Below are 16,746 nucleotides of genomic sequence, written 5' to 3' on the forward strand. Positions count from 1 at the left end.
CCTTTTAAACTACTGTAATGGTACGAAAATGCAGTAATTAACTCAGTTTGAGGGAGAATGTGCTAACCAAGTTTGCCAAGAAGACTTTGATAACGACAAAACAGTACGAATCGGCAGTTGATTTCTGAAATACGTCACCGCCAATTTTTGTGTAAAGTTCCAAATTTGATTTGTAATCACGAATTTATTCCTTAGTCGTCTCGTCTCGTCCCGCAGACGTTTGTCGTGCTTGCGCTGTCATATGGACCACGACCCGAGCGGCAGCGAGCGGCAGTCGAGCAAAGTCGGGACAAGTCGGGACGGGGACAGGGATAGGAATGGCGCGAATGCACTGCAAACTACGCAGACACCTGGTGTGAGGCGAGGAAGCCCACATCGCTACCAGTGGCGCCCTCCAGCACGACACTGCCACACCCCGCACAGGCCCTCCGCTGGACACCAGGGACAAGATGCGTCCTCCGCGTGTGTCGAAGGCTGCACGCGCCCAACGAATGACAGGAGGTGCAACGAGCAACAGTGCGTCTCACACACGCGGCGGTGCGCCCGCTAATTCGGCCGTCGGTCTGCTGGGACGCCGGGCGCGCCCCCCGCGCCGTCCGCGAGGAACTGGCTGTTGCAGAAGGAAGTGCTTTCGTCAAATGCGGCGGAAAACTAACATTTTGTGTGTTGGGAGAGAAGCCGAACGCGAATTCCGCCGTGCTCCTACCTTGCACGAGTGCCAACGGCCATACCATGATGAATACACCGGTTCTCGTCCGATCACCGAAGTTAAGCATCATTGGGCCCGGTTAGTACTTGGATGGGTGACCGCCTGGGAAACCCGGGTGCTGTTGGCTCCCTTCCTTTTCTTTTTGTTTTGTTATTATGTCGCTACCCCTGCCAGCCCAATTTTCAAACTGCCTTTCTGTTGTGACAAAGATGCTTCCTTAACCCTTTTAAACTACTGTAATGGTACGAAAATGCAGTAATTAACTCAGTTTGAGGGAGAATGTGCTAACCAAGTTTGCCAAGAAGACTTTGATAACGACAAAACAGTACGAATCGGCAGTTGATTTCTGAAATACGTCACCGCCAATTTTTGTGTAAAGTTCCAAATTTGATTTGTAATCACGAATTTATTCCTTAGTCGTCTCGTCTCGTCCCGCAGACGTTTGTCGTGCTTGCGCTGTCATATGGACCACGACCCGAGCGGCAGCGAGCGGCAGTCGAGCAAAGTCGGGACAAGTCGGGACGGGGACAGGGATAGGAATGGCGCGAATGCACTGCAAACTACGCAGACACCTGGTGTGAGGCGAGGAAGCCCACATCGCTACCAGTGGCGCCCTCCAGCACGACACTGCCACACCCCGCACAGGCCCTCCGCTGGACACCAGGGACAAGATGCGTCCTCCGCGTGTGTCGAAGGCTGCACGCGCCCAACGAATGACAGGAGGTGCAACGAGCAACAGTGCGTCTCACACACGCGGCGGTGCGCCCGCTAATTCGGCCGTCGGTCTGCTGGGACGCCGGGCGCGCCCCCCGCGCCGTCCGCGAGGAACTGGCTGTTGCAGAAGGAAGTGCTTTCGTCAAATGCGGCGGAAAACTAACATTTTGTGTGTTGGGAGAGAAGCCGAACGCGAATTCCGCCGTGCTCCTACCTTGCACGAGTGCCAACGGCCATACCATGATGAATACACCGGTTCTCGTCCGATCACCGAAGTTAAGCATCATTGGGCCCGGTTAGTACTTGGATGGGTGACCGCCTGGGAAACCCGGGTGCTGTTGGCTCCCTTCCTTTTCTTTTTGTTTTGTTATTATGTCGCTACCCCTGCCAGCCCAATTTTCAAACTGCCTTTCTGTTGTGACAAAGATGCTTCCTTAACCCTTTTAAACTACTGTAATGGTACGAAAATGCAGTAATTAACTCAGTTTGAGGGAGAATGTGCTAACCAAGTTTGCCAAGAAGACTTTGATAACGACAAAACAGTACGAATCGGCAGTTGATTTCTGAAATACGTCACCGCCAATTTTTGTGTAAAGTTCCAAATTTGATTTGTAATCACGAATTTATTCCTTAGTCGTCTCGTCTCGTCCCGCAGACGTTTGTCGTGCTTGCGCTGTCATATGGACCACGACCCGAGCGGCAGCGAGCGGCAGTCGAGCAAAGTCGGGACAAGTCGGGACGGGGACAGGGATAGGAATGGCGCGAATGCACTGCAAACTACGCAGACACCTGGTGTGAGGCGAGGAAGCCCACATCGCTACCAGTGGCGCCCTCCAGCACGACACTGCCACACCCCGCACAGGCCCTCCGCTGGACACCAGGGACAAGATGCGTCCTCCGCGTGTGTCGAAGGCTGCACGCGCCCAACGAATGACAGGAGGTGCAACGAGCAACAGTGCGTCTCACACACGCGGCGGTGCGCCCGCTAATTCGGCCGTCGGTCTGCTGGGACGCCGGGCGCGCCCCCCGCGCCGTCCGCGAGGAACTGGCTGTTGCAGAAGGAAGTGCTTTCGTCAAATGCGGCGGAAAACTAACATTTTGTGTGTTGGGAGAGAAGCCGAACGCGAATTCCGCCGTGCTCCTACCTTGCACGAGTGCCAACGGCCATACCATGATGAATACACCGGTTCTCGTCCGATCACCGAAGTTAAGCATCATTGGGCCCGGTTAGTACTTGGATGGGTGACCGCCTGGGAAACCCGGGTGCTGTTGGCTCCCTTCCTTTTCTTTTTGTTTTGTTATTATGTCGCTACCCCTGCCAGCCCAATTTTCAAACTGCCTTTCTGTTGTGACAAAGATGCTTCCTTAACCCTTTTAAACTACTGTAATGGTACGAAAATGCAGTAATTAACTCAGTTTGAGGGAGAATGTGCTAACCAAGTTTGCCAAGAAGACTTTGATAACGACAAAACAGTACGAATCGGCAGTTGATTTCTGAAATACCGTCACCGCCAATTTTTGTGTAAAGTTCCAAATTTGATTTGTAATCACGAATTTATTCCTTAGTCGTCTCGTCTCGTCCCGCAGACGTTTGTCGTGCTTGCGCTGTCATATGGACCACGACCCGAGCGGCAGCGAGCGGCAGTCGAGCAAAGTCGGGACAAGTCGGGACGGGGACAGGGATAGGAATGGCGCGAATGCACTGCAAACTACGCAGACACCTGGTGTGAGGCGAGGAAGCCCACATCGCTACCAGTGGCGCCCTCCAGCACGACACTGCCACACCCCGCACAGGCCCTCCGCTGGACACCAGGGACAAGATGCGTCCTCCGCGTGTGTCGAAGGCTGCACGCGCCCAACGAATGACAGGAGGTGCAACGAGCAACAGTGCGTCTCACACACGCGGCGGTGCGCCCGCTAATTCGGCCGTCGGTCTGCTGGGACGCCGGGCGCGCCCCCCGCGCCGTCCGCGAGGAACTGGCTGTTGCAGAAGGAAGTGCTTTCGTCAAATGCGGCGGAAAACTAACATTTTGTGTGTTGGGAGAGAAGCCGAACGCGAATTCCGCCGTGCTCCTACCTTGCACGAGTGCCAACGGCCATACCATGATGAATACACCGGTTCTCGTCCGATCACCGAAGTTAAGCATCATTGGGCCCGGTTAGTACTTGGATGGGTGACCGCCTGGGAAACCCGGGTGCTGTTGGCTCCCTTCCTTTTCTTTTTGTTTTGTTATTATGTCGCTACCCCTGCCAGCCCAATTTTCAAACTGCCTTTCTGTTGTGACAAAGATGCTTCCTTAACCCTTTTAAACTACTGTAATGGTACGAAAATGCAGTAATTAACTCAGTTTGAGGGAGAATGTGCTAACCAAGTTTGCCAAGAAGACTTTGATAACGACAAAACAGTACGAATCGGCAGTTGATTTCTGAAATACGTCACCGCCAATTTTTGTGTAAAGTTCCAAATTTGATTTGTAATCACGAATTTATTCCTTAGTCGTCTCGTCTCGTCCCGCAGACGTTTGTCGTGCTTGCGCTGTCATATGGACCACGACCCGAGCGGCAGCGAGCGGCAGTCGAGCAAAGTCGGGACAAGTCGGGACGGGGACAGGGATAGGAATGGCGCGAATGCACTGCAAACTACGCAGACACCTGGTGTGAGGCGAGGAAGCCCACATCGCTACCAGTGGCGCCCTCCAGCACGACACTGCCACACCCCGCACAGGCCCTCCGCTGGACACCAGGGACAAGATGCGTCCTCCGCGTGTGTCGAAGGCTGCACGCGCCCAACGAATGACAGGAGGTGCAACGAGCAACAGTGCGTCTCACACACGCGGCGGTGCGCCCGCTAATTCGGCCGTCGGTCTGCTGGGACGCCGGGCGCGCCCCCCGCGCCGTCCGCGAGGAACTGGCTGTTGCAGAAGGAAGTGCAAATGCGGCGGAAAACTAACATTTTGTGTGTTGGGAGAGAAGCCGAACGCGAATTCCGCCGTGCTCCTACCTTGCACGAGTGCCAACGGCCATACCATGATGAATACACCGGTTCTCGTCCGATCACCGAAGTTAAGCATCATTGGGCCCGGTTAGTACTTGGATGGGTGACCGCCTGGGAAACCCGGGTGCTGTTGGCTCCCTTCCTTTTCTTTTTGTTTTGTTATTATGTCGCTACCCCTGCCAGCCCAATTTTCAAACTGCCTTTCTGTTGTGACAAAGATGCTTCCTTAACCCTTTAAAACTACTGTAATGGTACGAAAATGCAGTAATTAACTCAGTTTGAGGGAGAATGTGCTAACCAAGTTTGCCAAGAAGACTTTGATAACGACAAAACAGTACGAATCGGCAGTTGATTTCTGAAATACGTCACCGCCAATTTTTGTGTAAAGTTCCAAATTTCGATTTGTAATCACGAATTTATTCCTTAGTCGTCTCGTCTCGTCCCGCAGACGTTTGTCGTGCTTGCGCTGTCATATGGACCACGACCCGAGCGGCAGCGAGCGGCAGTCGAGCAAAGTCGGGACAAGTCGGGACGGGGACAGGGATAGGAATGGCGCGAATGCACTGCAAACTACGCAGACACCTGGTGTGAGGCGAGGAAGCCCACATCGCTACCAGTGGCGCCCTCCAGCACGACACTGCCACACCCCGCACAGGCCCTCCGCTGGACACCAGGGACAAGATGCGTCCTCCGCGTGTGTCGAAGGCTGCACGCGCCCACGAATGACAGGAGGTGCAACGAGCAACAGTGCGTCTCACACACGCGGCGGTGCGCCCGCTAATTCGGCCGTCGGTCTGCTGGGACGCCGGGCGCGCCCCCCGCGCCGTCCGCGAGGAACTGGCTGTTGCAGAAGGAAGTGCTTTCGTCAAATGCGGCGGAAAACTAACATTTTGTGTGTTGGGAGAGAAGCCGAACGCGAATTCCGCCGTGCTCCTACCTTGCACGAGTGCCAACGGCCATACCATGATGAATACACCGGTTCTCGTCCGATCACCGAAGTTAAGCATCATTGGGCCCGGTTAGTACTTGGATGGGTGACCGCCTGGGAAACCCGGGTGCTGTTGGCTCCCTTCCTTTTCTTTTTGTTTTGTTATTATGTCGCTACCCCTGCCAGCCCAATTTTCAAACTGCCTTTCTGTTGTGACAAAGATGCTTCCTTAACCCTTTTAAACTACTGTAATGGTACGAAAATGCAGTAATTAACTCAGTTTGAGGGAGAATGTGCTAACCAAGTTTGCCAAGAAGACTTTGATAACGACAAAACAGTACGAATCGGCAGTTGATTTCTGAAATACGTCACCGCCAATTTTTGTGTAAAGTTCCAAATTTGATTTGTAATCACGAATTTATTCCTTAGTCGTCTCGTCTCGTCCCGCAGACGTTTGTCGTGCTTGCGCTGTCATATGGACCACGACCCGAGCGGCAGCGAGCGGCAGTCGAGCAAAGTCGGGACAAGTCGGGACGGGGACAGGGATAGGAATGGCGCGAATGCACTGCAAACTACGCAGACACCTGGTGTGAGGCGAGGAAGCCCACATCGCTACCAGTGGCGCCCTCCAGCACGACACTGCCACACCCCGCACAGGCCCTCCGCTGGACACCAGGGACAAGATGCGTCCTCCGCGTGTGTCGAAGGCTGCACGCGCCCAACGAATGACAGGAGGTGCAACGAGCAACAGTGCGTCTCACACACGCGGCGGTGCGCCCGCTAATTCGGCCGTCGGTCTGCTGGGACGCCGGGCGCGCCCCCCGCGCCGTCCGCGAGGAACTGGCTGTTGCAGAAGGAAGTGCTTTCGTCAAATGCGGCGGAAAACTAACATTTTGTGTGTTGGGAGAGAAGCCGAACGCGAATTCCGCCGTGCTCCTACCTTGCACGAGTGCCAACGGCCATACCATGATGAATACACCGGTTCTCGTCCGATCACCGAAGTTAAGCATCATTGGGCCCGGTTAGTACTTGGATGGGTGACCGCCTGGGAAACCCGGGTGCTGTTGGCTCCCTTCCTTTTCTTTTTGTTTTGTTATTATGTCGCTACCCCTGCCAGCCCAATTTTCAAACTGCCTTTCTGTTGTGACAAAGATGCTTCCTTAACCCTTTTAAACTACTGTAATGGTACGAAAATGCAGTAATTAACTCAGTTTGAGGGAGAATGTGCTAACCAAGTTTGCCAAGAAGACTTTGATAACGACAAAACAGTACGAATCGGCAGTTGATTTCTGAAATACGTCACCGCCAATTTTTGTGTAAAGTTCCAAATTTGATTTGTAATCACGAATTTATTCCTTAGTCGTCTCGTCTCGTCCCGCAGACGTTTGTCGTGCTTGCGCTGTCATATGGACCACGACCCGAGCGGCAGCGAGCGGCAGTCGAGCAAAGTCGGGACAAGTCGGGACGGGGACAGGGATAGGAATGGCGCGAATGCACTGCAAACTACGCAGACACCTGGTGTGAGGCGAGGAAGCCCACATCGCTACCAGTGGCGCCCTCCAGCACGACACTGCCACACCCCGCACAGGCCCTCCGCTGGACACCAGGGACAAGATGCGTCCTCCGCGTGTGTCGAAGGCTGCACGCGCCCAACGAATGACAGGAGGTGCAACGAGCAACAGTGCGTCTCACACACGCGGCGGTGCGCCCGCTAATTCGGCCGTCGGTCTGCTGGGACGCCGGGCGCGCCCCCCGCGCCGTCCGCGAGGAACTGGCTGTTGCAGAAGGAAGTGCTTTCGTCAAATGCGGCGGAAAACTAACATTTTGTGTGTTGGGAGAGAAGCCGAACGCGAATTCCGCCGTGCTCCTACCTTGCACGAGTGCCAACGGCCATACCATGATGAATACACCGGTTCTCGTCCGATCACCGAAGTTAAGCATCATTGGGCCCGGTTAGTACTTGGATGGGTGACCGCCTGGGAAACCCGGGTGCTGTTGGCTCCCTTCCTTTTCTTTTTGTTTTGTTATTATGTCGCTACCCCTGCCAGCCCAATTTTCAAACTGCCTTTCTGTTGTGACAAAGATGCTTCCTTAACCCTTTTAAACTACTGTAATGGTACGAAAATGCAGTAATTAACTCAGTTTGAGGGAGAATGTGCTAACCAAGTTTGCCAAGAAGACTTTGATAACGACAAAACAGTACGAATCGGCAGTTGATTTCTGAAATACGTCACCGCCAATTTTTGTGTAAAGTTCCAAATTTGATTTGTAATCACGAATTTATTCCTTAGTCGTCTCGTCTCGTCCCGCAGACGTTTGTCGTGCTTGCGCTGTCATATGGACCACGACCCGAGCGGCAGCGAGCGGCAGTCGAGCAAAGTCGGGACAAGTCGGGACGGGGACAGGGATAGGAATGGCGCGAATGCACTGCAAACTACGCAGACACCTGGTGTGAGGCGAGGAAGCCCACATCGCTACCAGTGGCGCCCTCCAGCACGACACTGCCACACCCCGCACAGGCCCTCCGCTGGACACCAGGGACAAGATGCGTCCTCCGCGTGTGTCGAAGGCTGCACGCGCCCAACGAATGACAGGAGGTGCAACGAGCAACAGTGCGTCTCACACACGCGGCGGTGCGCCCGCTAATTCGGCCGTCGGTCTGCTGGGACGCCGGGCGCGCCCCCCGCGCCGTCCGCGAGGATGGACTGGCTGTTGCAGAAGGAAGTGCTTTCGTCAAATGCGGCGGAAAACTAACATTTTGTGTGTTGGGAGAGAAGCCGAACGCGAATTCCGCCGTGCTCCTACCTTGCACGAGTGCCAACGGCCATACCATGATGAATACACCGGTTCTCGTCCGATCACCGAAGTTAAGCATCATTGGGCCCGGTTAGTACTTGGATGGGTGACCGCCTGGGAAACCCGGGTGCTGTTGGCTCCCTTCCTTTTCTTTTTGTTTTGTTATTATGTCGCTACCCCTGCCAGCCCAATTTTCAAACTGCCTTTCTGTTGTGACAAAGATGCTTCCTTAACCCTTTTAAACTACTGTAATGGTACGAAAATGCAGTAATTAACTCAGTTTGAGGGAGAATGTGCTAACCAAGTTTGCCAAGAAGACTTTGATAACGACAAAACAGTACGAATCGGCAGTTGATTTCTGAAATACGTCACCGCCAATTTTTGTGTAAAGTTCCAAATTTGATTTGTAATCACGAATTTATTCCTTAGTCGTCTCGTCTCGTCCCGCAGACGTTTGTCGTGCTTGCGCTGTCATATGGACCACGACCCGAGCGGCAGCGAGCGGCAGTCGAGCAAAGTCGGGACAAGTCGGGACGGGGACAGGGATAGGAATGGCGCGAATGCACTGCAAACTACGCAGACACCTGGTGTGAGGCGAGGAAGCCCACATCGCTACCAGTGGCGCCCTCCAGCACGACACTGCCACACCCCGCACAGGCCCTCCGCTGGACACCAGGGACAAGATGCGTCCTCCGCGTGTGTCGAAGGCTGCACGCGCCCAACGAATGACAGGAGGTGCAACGAGCAACAGTGCGTCTCACACACGCGGCGGTGCGCCCGCTAATTCGGCCGTCGGTCTGCTGGGACGCCGGGCGCGCCCCCCGCGCCGTCCGCGAGGAACTGCTGTTGCAGAAGGAAGTGCTTTCGTCAAATGCGGCGGAAAACTAACATTTTGTGTGTGGGAGAGAAGCCGAACGCGAATTCCGCCGTGCTCCTACCTTGCACGAGTGCCAACGGCCATACCATGATGAATACACCGGTTCTCGTCCGATCACCGAAGTTAAGCATCATTGGGCCCGGTTAGTACTTGGATGGGTGACCGCCTGGGAAACCCGGGTGCTGTTGGCTCCCTTCCTTTTCTTTTTGTTTTGTTATTATGTCGCTACCCCTGCCAGCCCAATTTTCAAACTGCCTTTCTGTTGTGACAAAGATGCTTCCTTAACCCTTTTAAACTACTGTAATGGTACGAAAATGCAGTAATTAACTCAGTTTGAGGGAGAATGTGCTAACCAAGTTTGCCAAGAAGACTTTGATAACGACAAAACAGTACGAATCGGCAGTTGATTTCTGAAATACGTCACCGCCAATTTTTGTGTAAAGTTCCAAATTTGATTTGTAATCACGAATTTATTCCTTAGTCGTCTCGTCTCGTCCCGCAGACGTTTGTCGTGCTTGCGCTGTCATATGGACCACGACCCGAGCGGCAGCGAGCGGCAGTCGAGCAAAGTCGGGACAAGTCGGGACGGGGACAGGGATAGGAATGGCGCGAATGCACTGCAAACTACGCAGACACCTGGTGTGAGGCGAGGAAGCCCACATCGCTACCAGTGGCGCCCTCCAGCACGACACTGCCACACCCGCACAGGCCCTCCGCTGGACACCAGGGACAAGATGCGTCCTCCGCGTGTGTCGAAGGCTGCACGCGCCCAACGAATGACAGGAGGTGCAACGAGCAACAGTGCGTCTCACACACGCGGCGGTGCGCCCGCTAATTCGGCCGTCGGTCTGCTGGGACGCCGGGCGCGCCCCCCGCGCCGTCCGCGAGGAACTGGCTGTTGCAGAAGGAAGTGCTTTCGTCAAATGCGGCGGAAAACTAACATTTTGTGTGTTGGGAGAGAAGCCGAACGCGAATTCCGCCGTGCTCCTACCTTGCACGAGTGCCAACGGCCATACCATGATGAATACACCGGTTCTCGTCCGATCACCGAAGTTAAGCATCATTGGGCCCGGTTAGTACTTGGATGGGTGACCGCCTGGGAAACCCGGGTGCTGTTGGCTCCCTTCCTTTTCTTTTTGTTTTGTTATTATGTCGCTACCCCTGCCAGCCCAATTTTCAAACTGCCTTTCTGTTGTGACAAAGATGCTTCCTTAACCCTTTTTAAACTACTGTAATGGTACGAAAATGCAGTAATTAACTCAGTTTGAGGGAGAATGTGCTAACCAAGTTTGCCAAGAAGACTTTGATAACGACAAAACAGTACGAATCGGCAGTTGATTTCTGAAATACGTCACCGCCAATTTTTGTGTAAAGTTCCAAATTTGATTTGTAATCACGAATTTATTCCTTAGTCGTCTCGTCTCGTCCCGCAGACGTTTGTCGTGCTTGCGCTGTCATATGGACCACGACCCGAGCGGCAGCGAGCGGCAGTCGAGCAAAGTCGGGACAAGTCGGGACGGGGACAGGGATAGGAATGGCGCGAATGCACTGCAAACTACGCAGACACCTGGTGTGAGGCGAGGAAGCCCACATCGCTACCAGTGGCGCCCTCCAGCACGACACTGCCACACCCCGCACAGGCCCTCCGCTGGACACCAGGGACAAGATGCGTCCTCCGCGTGTGTCGAAGGCTGCACGCGCCCAACGAATGACAGGAGGTGCAACGAGCAACAGTGCGTCTCACACACGCGGCGGTGCGCCCGCTAATTCGGCCGTCGGTCTGCTGGGACGCCGGGCGCGCCCCCCGCGCCGTCCGCGAGGAACTGGCTGTTGCAGAAGGAAGTGCTTTCGTCAAATGCGGCGGAAAACTAACATTTTGTGTGTTGGGAGAGAAGCCGAACGCGAATTTCCGCCGTGCTCCTACCCTTGCACGAGTGCCAACGGCCATACCATGATGAATACACCGGTTCTCGTCCGATCACCGAAGTTAAGCATCATTGGGCCCGGTTAGTACTTGGATGGGTGACCGCCTGGGAAACCCGGGTGCTGTTGGCTCCCTTCCTTTTCTTTTTGTTTTGTTATTATGTCGCTACCCCTGCCAGCCCAATTTTCAAACTGCCTTTCTGTTGTGACAAAGATGCTTCCTTAACCCTTTTAAACTACTGTAATGGTACGAAAATGCAGTAATTACTCAGTTTGAGGGAGAATGTGCTAACCAAGTTTGCCAAGAAGACTTTGATAACGACAAAACAGTACGAATCGGCAGTTGATTTCTGAAATACGTCACCGCCAATTTTTGTGTAAAGTTCCAAATTTGATTTGTAATCACGAATTTATTCCTTAGTCGTCTCGTCTCGTCCCGCAGACGTTTGTCGTGCTTGCGCTGTCATATGGACCACGACCCGAGCGGCAGCGAGCGGCAGTCGAGCAAAGTCGGGACAAGTCGGGACGGGGACAGGGATAGGAATGGCGCGAATGCACTGCAAACTACGCAGACACCTGGTGTGAGGCGAGGAAGCCCACATCGCTACCAGTGGCGCCCTCCAGCACGACACTGCCACACCCCGCACAGGCCCTCCGCTGGACACCAGGGACAAGATGCGTCCTCCGCGTGTGTCGAAGGCTGCACGCGCCCAACGAATGACAGGAGGTGCAACGAGCAACAGTGCGTCTCACACACGCGGCGGTGCGCCCGCTAATTCGGCCGTCGGTCTGCTGGGACGCCGGGCGCGCCCCCCGCGCCGTCCGCGAGGAACTGGCTGTTGCAGAAGGAAGTGCTTTCGTCAAATGCGGCGGAAAACTAACATTTTGTGTGTTGGGAGAGAAGCCGAACGCGAATTCCGCCGTGCTCCTACCTTGCACGAGTGCCAACGGCCATACCATGATGAATACACCGGTTCTCGTCCGATCACCGAAGTTAAGCATCATTGGGCCCCGGTTAGTACTTGGATGGGTGACCGCCTGGGAAACCCGGGTGCTGTTGGCTCCCTTCCTTTTCTTTTTGTTTTGTTATTATGTCGCTACCCCTGCCAGCCCAATTTTCAAACTGCCTTTCTGTTGTGACAAAGATGCTTCCTTAACCCTTTTAAACTACTGTAATGGTACGAAAATGCAGTAATTAACTCAGTTTGAGGGAGAATGTGCTAACCAAGTTTGCCAAGAAGACTTTGATAACGACAAAACAGTACGAATCGGCAGTTGATTTCTGAAATACGTCACCGCCAATTTTTGTGTAAAGTTCCAAATTTGATTTGTAATCACGAATTTATTCCTTAGTCGTCCTCGTCTCGTCCCGCAGACGTTTGTCGTGCTTGCGCTGTCATATGGACCACGACCCGAGCGGCAGCGAGCGGCAGTCGAGCAAAGTCGGGACAAGTCGGGACGGGACAGGGATAGGAATGGCGCGAATGCACTGCAAACTACGCAGACACCTGGTGTGAGGCGAGGAAGCCCACATCGCTACCAGTGGCGCCCTCCAGCACGACACTGCCACACCCCGCACAGGCCCTCCGCTGGACACCAGGGACAAGATGCGTCCTCCGCGTGTGTCGAAGGCTGCACGCGCCCAACGAATGACAGGAGGTGCAACGAGCAACAGTGCGTCTCACACACGCGGCGGTGCGCCCGCTAATTCGGCCGTCGGTCTGCTGGGACGCCGGGCGCGCCCCCCGCGCCGTCCGCGAGGAACTGGCTGTTGCAGAAGGAAGTGCTTTCGTCAAATGCGGCGGAAAACTAACATTTTGTGTGTTGGGAGAGAAGCCGAACGCGAATTCCGCCGTGCTCCTACCTTGCACGAGTGCCAACGGCCATACCATGATGAATACACCGGTTCTCGTCCGATCACCGAAGTTAAGCATCATTGGGCCCGGTTAGTACTTGGATGGGTGACCGCCTGGGAAACCCGGGTGCTGTTGGCTCCCTTCCTTTTCTTTTTGTTTTGTTATTATGTCGCTACCCCTGCCAGCCCAATTTTCAAACTGCCTTTCTGTTGTGACAAAGATGCTTCCTTAACCCTTTTAAACTACTTGTAATGGTACGAAAATGCAGTAATTACTCAGTTTGAGGGAGAATGTGCTAACCAAGTTTGCCAAGAAGACTTTGATAACGACAAAACAGTACGAATCGGCAGTTGATTTCTGAAATACGTCACCGCCAATTTTTGTGTAAAGTTCCAAATTTGATTTGTAATCACGAATTTATTCCTTAGTCGTCTCGTCTCGTCCCGCAGACGTTTGTCGTGCTTGCGCTGTCATATGGACCACGACCCGAGCGGCAGCGAGCGGCAGTCGAGCAAAGTCGGGACAAGTCGGGACGGGGACAGGGATAGGAATGGCGCGAATGCACTGCAAACTACGCAGACACCTGGTGTGAGGCGAGGAAGCCCACATCGCTACCAGTGGCGCCCTCCAGCACGACACTGCCACACCCCGCACAGGCCCTCCGCTGGACACCAGGGACAAGATGCGTCCTCCGCGTGTGTCGAAGGCTGCACGCGCCCAACGAATGACAGGAGGTGCAACGAGCAACAGTGCGTCTCACACACGCGGCGGTGCGCCCGCTAATTCGGCCGTCGGTCTGCTGGGACGCCGGGCGCGCCCCCCGCGCCGTCCGCGAGGAACTGGCTGTTGCAGAAGGAAGTGCTTTCGTCAAATGCGGCGGAAACTAACATTTTGTGTGTTGGGAGAGAAGCCGAACGCGAATTCCGCCGTGCTCCTACCTTGCACGAGTGCCAACGGCCATACCATGATGAATACACCGGTTCTCGTCCGATCACCGAAGTTAAGCATCATTGGGCCCGGTTAGTACTTGGATGGGTGACCGCCTGGGAAACCCGGGTGCTGTTGGCTCCCTTCCTTTTCTTTTTGTTTTGTTATTATGTCGCTACCCCTGCCAGCCCAATTTCAAACTGCCTTTCTGTTGTGACAAAGATGCTTCCTTAACCCTTTTAAACTACTGTAATGGTACGAAAATGCAGTAATTAACTCAGTTTGAGGGAGAATGTGCTAACCAAGTTTGCCAAGAAGACTTTGATAACGACAAAACAGTACGAATCGGCAGTTGATTTCTGAAATACGTCACCGCCAATTTTTGTGTAAAGTTCCAAATTTGATTTGTAATCACGAATTTATTCCTTAGTCGTCTCGTCTCGTCCCGCAGACGTTTTGTCGTGCTTGCGCTGTCATATGGACCACGACCCGAGCGGCAGCGAGCGGCAGTCGAGCAAAGTCGGGGACAAGTCGGGACGGGGACAGGGATAGGAATGGCGCGAATGCACTGCAAACTACGCAGACACCTGGTGTGAGGCGAGGAAGCCCACATCGCTACCAGTGGCGCCCTCCAGCACGACACTGCCACACCCCGCACAGGCCCTCCGCTGGACACCAGGGACAAGATGCGTCCTCCGCGTGTGTCGAAGGCTGCACGCGCCCAACGAATGACAGGAGGTGCAACGAGCAACAGTGCGTCTCACACACGCGGCGGTGCGCCCGCTAATTCGGCCGTCGGTCTGCTGGGACGCCGGGCGCGCCCCCCGCGCCGTCCGCGAGGAACTGGCTGTTGCAGAAGGAAGTGCTTTCGTCAAATGCGGCGGAAAACTAACATTTTGTGTGTTGGGAGAGAAGCCGAACGCGAATTCCGCCGTGCTCCTACCTTGCACGAGTGGCCCAACGGCCATACCATGATGAATACACCGGTTCTCGTCCGATCACCGAAGTTAAGCATCATTGGGCCCGGTTAGTACTTGGATGGGTGACCGCCTGGGAAACCCGGGTGCTGTTGGCTCCCTTCCTTTTCTTTTTGTTTTGTTATTATGTCGCTACCCCTGCCAGCCCAATTTTCAAACTGCCTTTCTGTTGTGACAAAGATGCTTCCTTAACCCTTTTAAACTACTGTAATGGTACGAAAATGCAGTAATTAACTCAGTTTGAGGGAGAATGTGCTAACCAAGTTTGCCAAGAAGACTTTGATAACGACAAAACAGTACGAATCGGCAGTTGATTTCTGAAATACGTCACCGCCAATTTTTGTGTAAAGTTCCAAATTTGATTTGTAATCACGAATTTATTCCTTAGTCGTCTCGTCTCGTCCCGCAGACGTTTGTCGTGCTTGCGCTGTCATATGGACCACGACCCGAGCGGCAGCGAGCGGCAGTCGAGCAAAGTCGGGACAAGTCGGGACGGGGACAGGGATAGGAATGGCGCGAATGCACTGCAAACTACGCAGACACCTGGTGTGAGGCGAGGAAGCCCACATCGCTACCAGTGGCGCCCTCCAGCACGACACTGCCACACCCCGCACAGGCCCTCCGCTGGACACCAGGGACAAGATGCGTCCTCCGCGTGTGTCGAAGGCTGCACGCGCCCAACGAATGACAGGAGGTGCAACGAGCAACAGTGCGTCTCACACACGCGGCGGTGCGCCCGCTAATTCGGCCGTCGGTCTGCTGGGACGCCGGGCGCGCCCCCCGCGCCGTCCGCGAGGAACTGGCTGTTGCAGAAGGAAGTGCTTTCGTCAAATGCGGCGGAAAACTAACATTTTGTGTGTTGGGAGAGAAGCCGAACGCGAATTCCGCCGTGCTCCTACCTTGCACGAGTGCCAACGGCCATACCATGATGAATACACCGGTTCTCGTCCGATCACCGAAGTTAAGCATCATTGGGCCCGGTTAGTACTTGGATGGGTGACCGCCTGGGAAACCCGGGTGCTGTTGGCTCCCTTCCTTTTCTTTTTGTTTTGTTATTATGTCGCTACCCCTGCCAGCCCAATTTTCAAACTGCCTTTCTGTTGTGACAAAGATGCTTCCTTAACCCTTTTAAACTACTGTAATGGTACGAAAATGCAGTAATTAACTCAGTTTGAGGGAGAATGTGCTAACCAAGTTTGCCAAGAAGACTTTGATAACGACAAAACAGTACGAATCGGCAGTTGATTTCTGAAATACGTCACCGCCAATTTTTGTGTAAAGTTCCAAATTTGATTTGTAATCACGAATTTATTCCTTAGTCGTCTCGTCTCGTCCCGCAGACGTTTGTCGTGCTTGCGCTGTCATATGGACCACGACCCGAGCGGCAGCGAGCGGCAGTCGAGCAAAGTCGGGACAAGTCGGGACGGGGACAGGGATAGGAATGGCGCGAATGCACTGCAAACTACGCAGACACCTGGTGTGAGGCGAGGAAGCCCACATCGCTACCAGTGGCGCCCTCCAGCACGACACTGCCACACCCCGCACAGGCCCTCCGCTGGACACCAGGGACAAGATGCGTCCTCCGCGTGTGTCGAAGGCTGCACGCGCCCAACGAATGACAGGAGGTGCAACGAGCAACAGTGCGTCTCACACACGCGGCGGTGCGCCCGCTAATTCGGCCGTCGGTCTGCTGGGACGCCGGGCGCGCCCCCCGCGCCGTCCGCGAGGAACTGGCTGTTGCAGAAGGAAGTGCTTTCGTCAAATGCGGCGGAAAACTAACATTTTGTGTGTTGGGAGAGAAGCCGAACGCGAATTCCGCCGTGCTCCTACCTTGCACGAGTGCCAACGGCCATACCATGATGAATACACCGGTTCTCGTCCGATCACCGAAGTTAAGCATCATTGGGCCCGGTTAGTACTTGGATGGGTGACGCCTGGGAAACCCGGGTGCTGTTGGCTCCCTTCCTTTTCTTTTTGTTTTGTTATTATGTCGCTACCCCTGCCAGCCCAATTTTCAAACTGCCTTTCTGTTGTGACAAGATGC

General features: G+C 54.3%; 18 non-coding genes across 18 annotated transcripts; all 18 read left to right on the forward strand.

The window, feature by feature from the left end:
• Nucleotides 1-717: 717 nt before the first annotated feature.
• Nucleotides 718-836, forward strand: LOC126445999 (5S ribosomal RNA). The gene has a single exon (XR_007583202.1). It is a non-coding gene; the product is annotated as a 5S ribosomal RNA (ribosomal RNA).
• An 812-nt stretch (nt 837-1,648) lies between these two features.
• LOC126446000 (5S ribosomal RNA) lies at nt 1,649-1,767 on the forward strand. The gene has a single exon (XR_007583203.1). It is a non-coding gene; the product is annotated as a 5S ribosomal RNA (ribosomal RNA).
• Nucleotides 1,768-2,579: 812 nt separating this feature from the next.
• LOC126446001 (5S ribosomal RNA) lies at nt 2,580-2,698 on the forward strand. The gene has a single exon (XR_007583204.1). It is a non-coding gene; the product is annotated as a 5S ribosomal RNA (ribosomal RNA).
• An 813-nt stretch (nt 2,699-3,511) lies between these two features.
• Nucleotides 3,512-3,630, forward strand: LOC126446002 (5S ribosomal RNA). Its single transcript, XR_007583205.1, has one exon. It is a non-coding gene; the product is annotated as a 5S ribosomal RNA (ribosomal RNA).
• An 805-nt stretch (nt 3,631-4,435) lies between these two features.
• Nucleotides 4,436-4,554, forward strand: LOC126446003 (5S ribosomal RNA). Its single transcript, XR_007583206.1, has one exon. It is a non-coding gene; the product is annotated as a 5S ribosomal RNA (ribosomal RNA).
• Nucleotides 4,555-5,366: 812 nt separating this feature from the next.
• On the forward strand, nt 5,367-5,485 carry LOC126446004 (5S ribosomal RNA). Its single transcript, XR_007583207.1, has one exon. It is a non-coding gene; the product is annotated as a 5S ribosomal RNA (ribosomal RNA).
• An 812-nt stretch (nt 5,486-6,297) lies between these two features.
• LOC126446006 (5S ribosomal RNA) lies at nt 6,298-6,416 on the forward strand. Its single transcript, XR_007583208.1, has one exon. It is a non-coding gene; the product is annotated as a 5S ribosomal RNA (ribosomal RNA).
• An 812-nt stretch (nt 6,417-7,228) lies between these two features.
• On the forward strand, nt 7,229-7,347 carry LOC126446007 (5S ribosomal RNA). The gene has a single exon (XR_007583209.1). It is a non-coding gene; the product is annotated as a 5S ribosomal RNA (ribosomal RNA).
• Nucleotides 7,348-8,162: 815 nt separating this feature from the next.
• Nucleotides 8,163-8,281, forward strand: LOC126446009 (5S ribosomal RNA). The gene has a single exon (XR_007583211.1). It is a non-coding gene; the product is annotated as a 5S ribosomal RNA (ribosomal RNA).
• An 810-nt stretch (nt 8,282-9,091) lies between these two features.
• LOC126446010 (5S ribosomal RNA) lies at nt 9,092-9,210 on the forward strand. The gene has a single exon (XR_007583212.1). It is a non-coding gene; the product is annotated as a 5S ribosomal RNA (ribosomal RNA).
• An 811-nt stretch (nt 9,211-10,021) lies between these two features.
• LOC126446011 (5S ribosomal RNA) lies at nt 10,022-10,140 on the forward strand. Its single transcript, XR_007583213.1, has one exon. It is a non-coding gene; the product is annotated as a 5S ribosomal RNA (ribosomal RNA).
• Nucleotides 10,141-10,955: 815 nt separating this feature from the next.
• On the forward strand, nt 10,956-11,074 carry LOC126446012 (5S ribosomal RNA). Its single transcript, XR_007583214.1, has one exon. It is a non-coding gene; the product is annotated as a 5S ribosomal RNA (ribosomal RNA).
• Nucleotides 11,075-11,885: 811 nt separating this feature from the next.
• LOC126446018 (5S ribosomal RNA) lies at nt 11,886-12,005 on the forward strand. The gene has a single exon (XR_007583219.1). It is a non-coding gene; the product is annotated as a 5S ribosomal RNA (ribosomal RNA).
• Nucleotides 12,006-12,817: 812 nt separating this feature from the next.
• LOC126446013 (5S ribosomal RNA) lies at nt 12,818-12,936 on the forward strand. The gene has a single exon (XR_007583215.1). It is a non-coding gene; the product is annotated as a 5S ribosomal RNA (ribosomal RNA).
• An 811-nt stretch (nt 12,937-13,747) lies between these two features.
• LOC126446014 (5S ribosomal RNA) lies at nt 13,748-13,866 on the forward strand. The gene has a single exon (XR_007583216.1). It is a non-coding gene; the product is annotated as a 5S ribosomal RNA (ribosomal RNA).
• Nucleotides 13,867-14,681: 815 nt separating this feature from the next.
• LOC126446017 (5S ribosomal RNA) lies at nt 14,682-14,800 on the forward strand. Its single transcript, XR_007583218.1, has one exon. It is a non-coding gene; the product is annotated as a 5S ribosomal RNA (ribosomal RNA).
• An 812-nt stretch (nt 14,801-15,612) lies between these two features.
• LOC126446015 (5S ribosomal RNA) lies at nt 15,613-15,731 on the forward strand. The gene has a single exon (XR_007583217.1). It is a non-coding gene; the product is annotated as a 5S ribosomal RNA (ribosomal RNA).
• Nucleotides 15,732-16,543: 812 nt separating this feature from the next.
• On the forward strand, nt 16,544-16,661 carry LOC126446022 (5S ribosomal RNA). Its single transcript, XR_007583223.1, has one exon. It is a non-coding gene; the product is annotated as a 5S ribosomal RNA (ribosomal RNA).
• The last annotated feature ends 85 nt before the right edge of the window (nt 16,662-16,746 follow it).

Source organism: Schistocerca serialis, unplaced genomic scaffold, assembly GCF_023864345.2.
Source record: "Schistocerca serialis cubense isolate TAMUIC-IGC-003099 unplaced genomic scaffold, iqSchSeri2.2 HiC_scaffold_372, whole genome shotgun sequence".
In the NCBI taxonomy this organism is placed as follows: Eukaryota; Metazoa; Arthropoda; class Insecta; order Orthoptera; family Acrididae; genus Schistocerca; species Schistocerca serialis.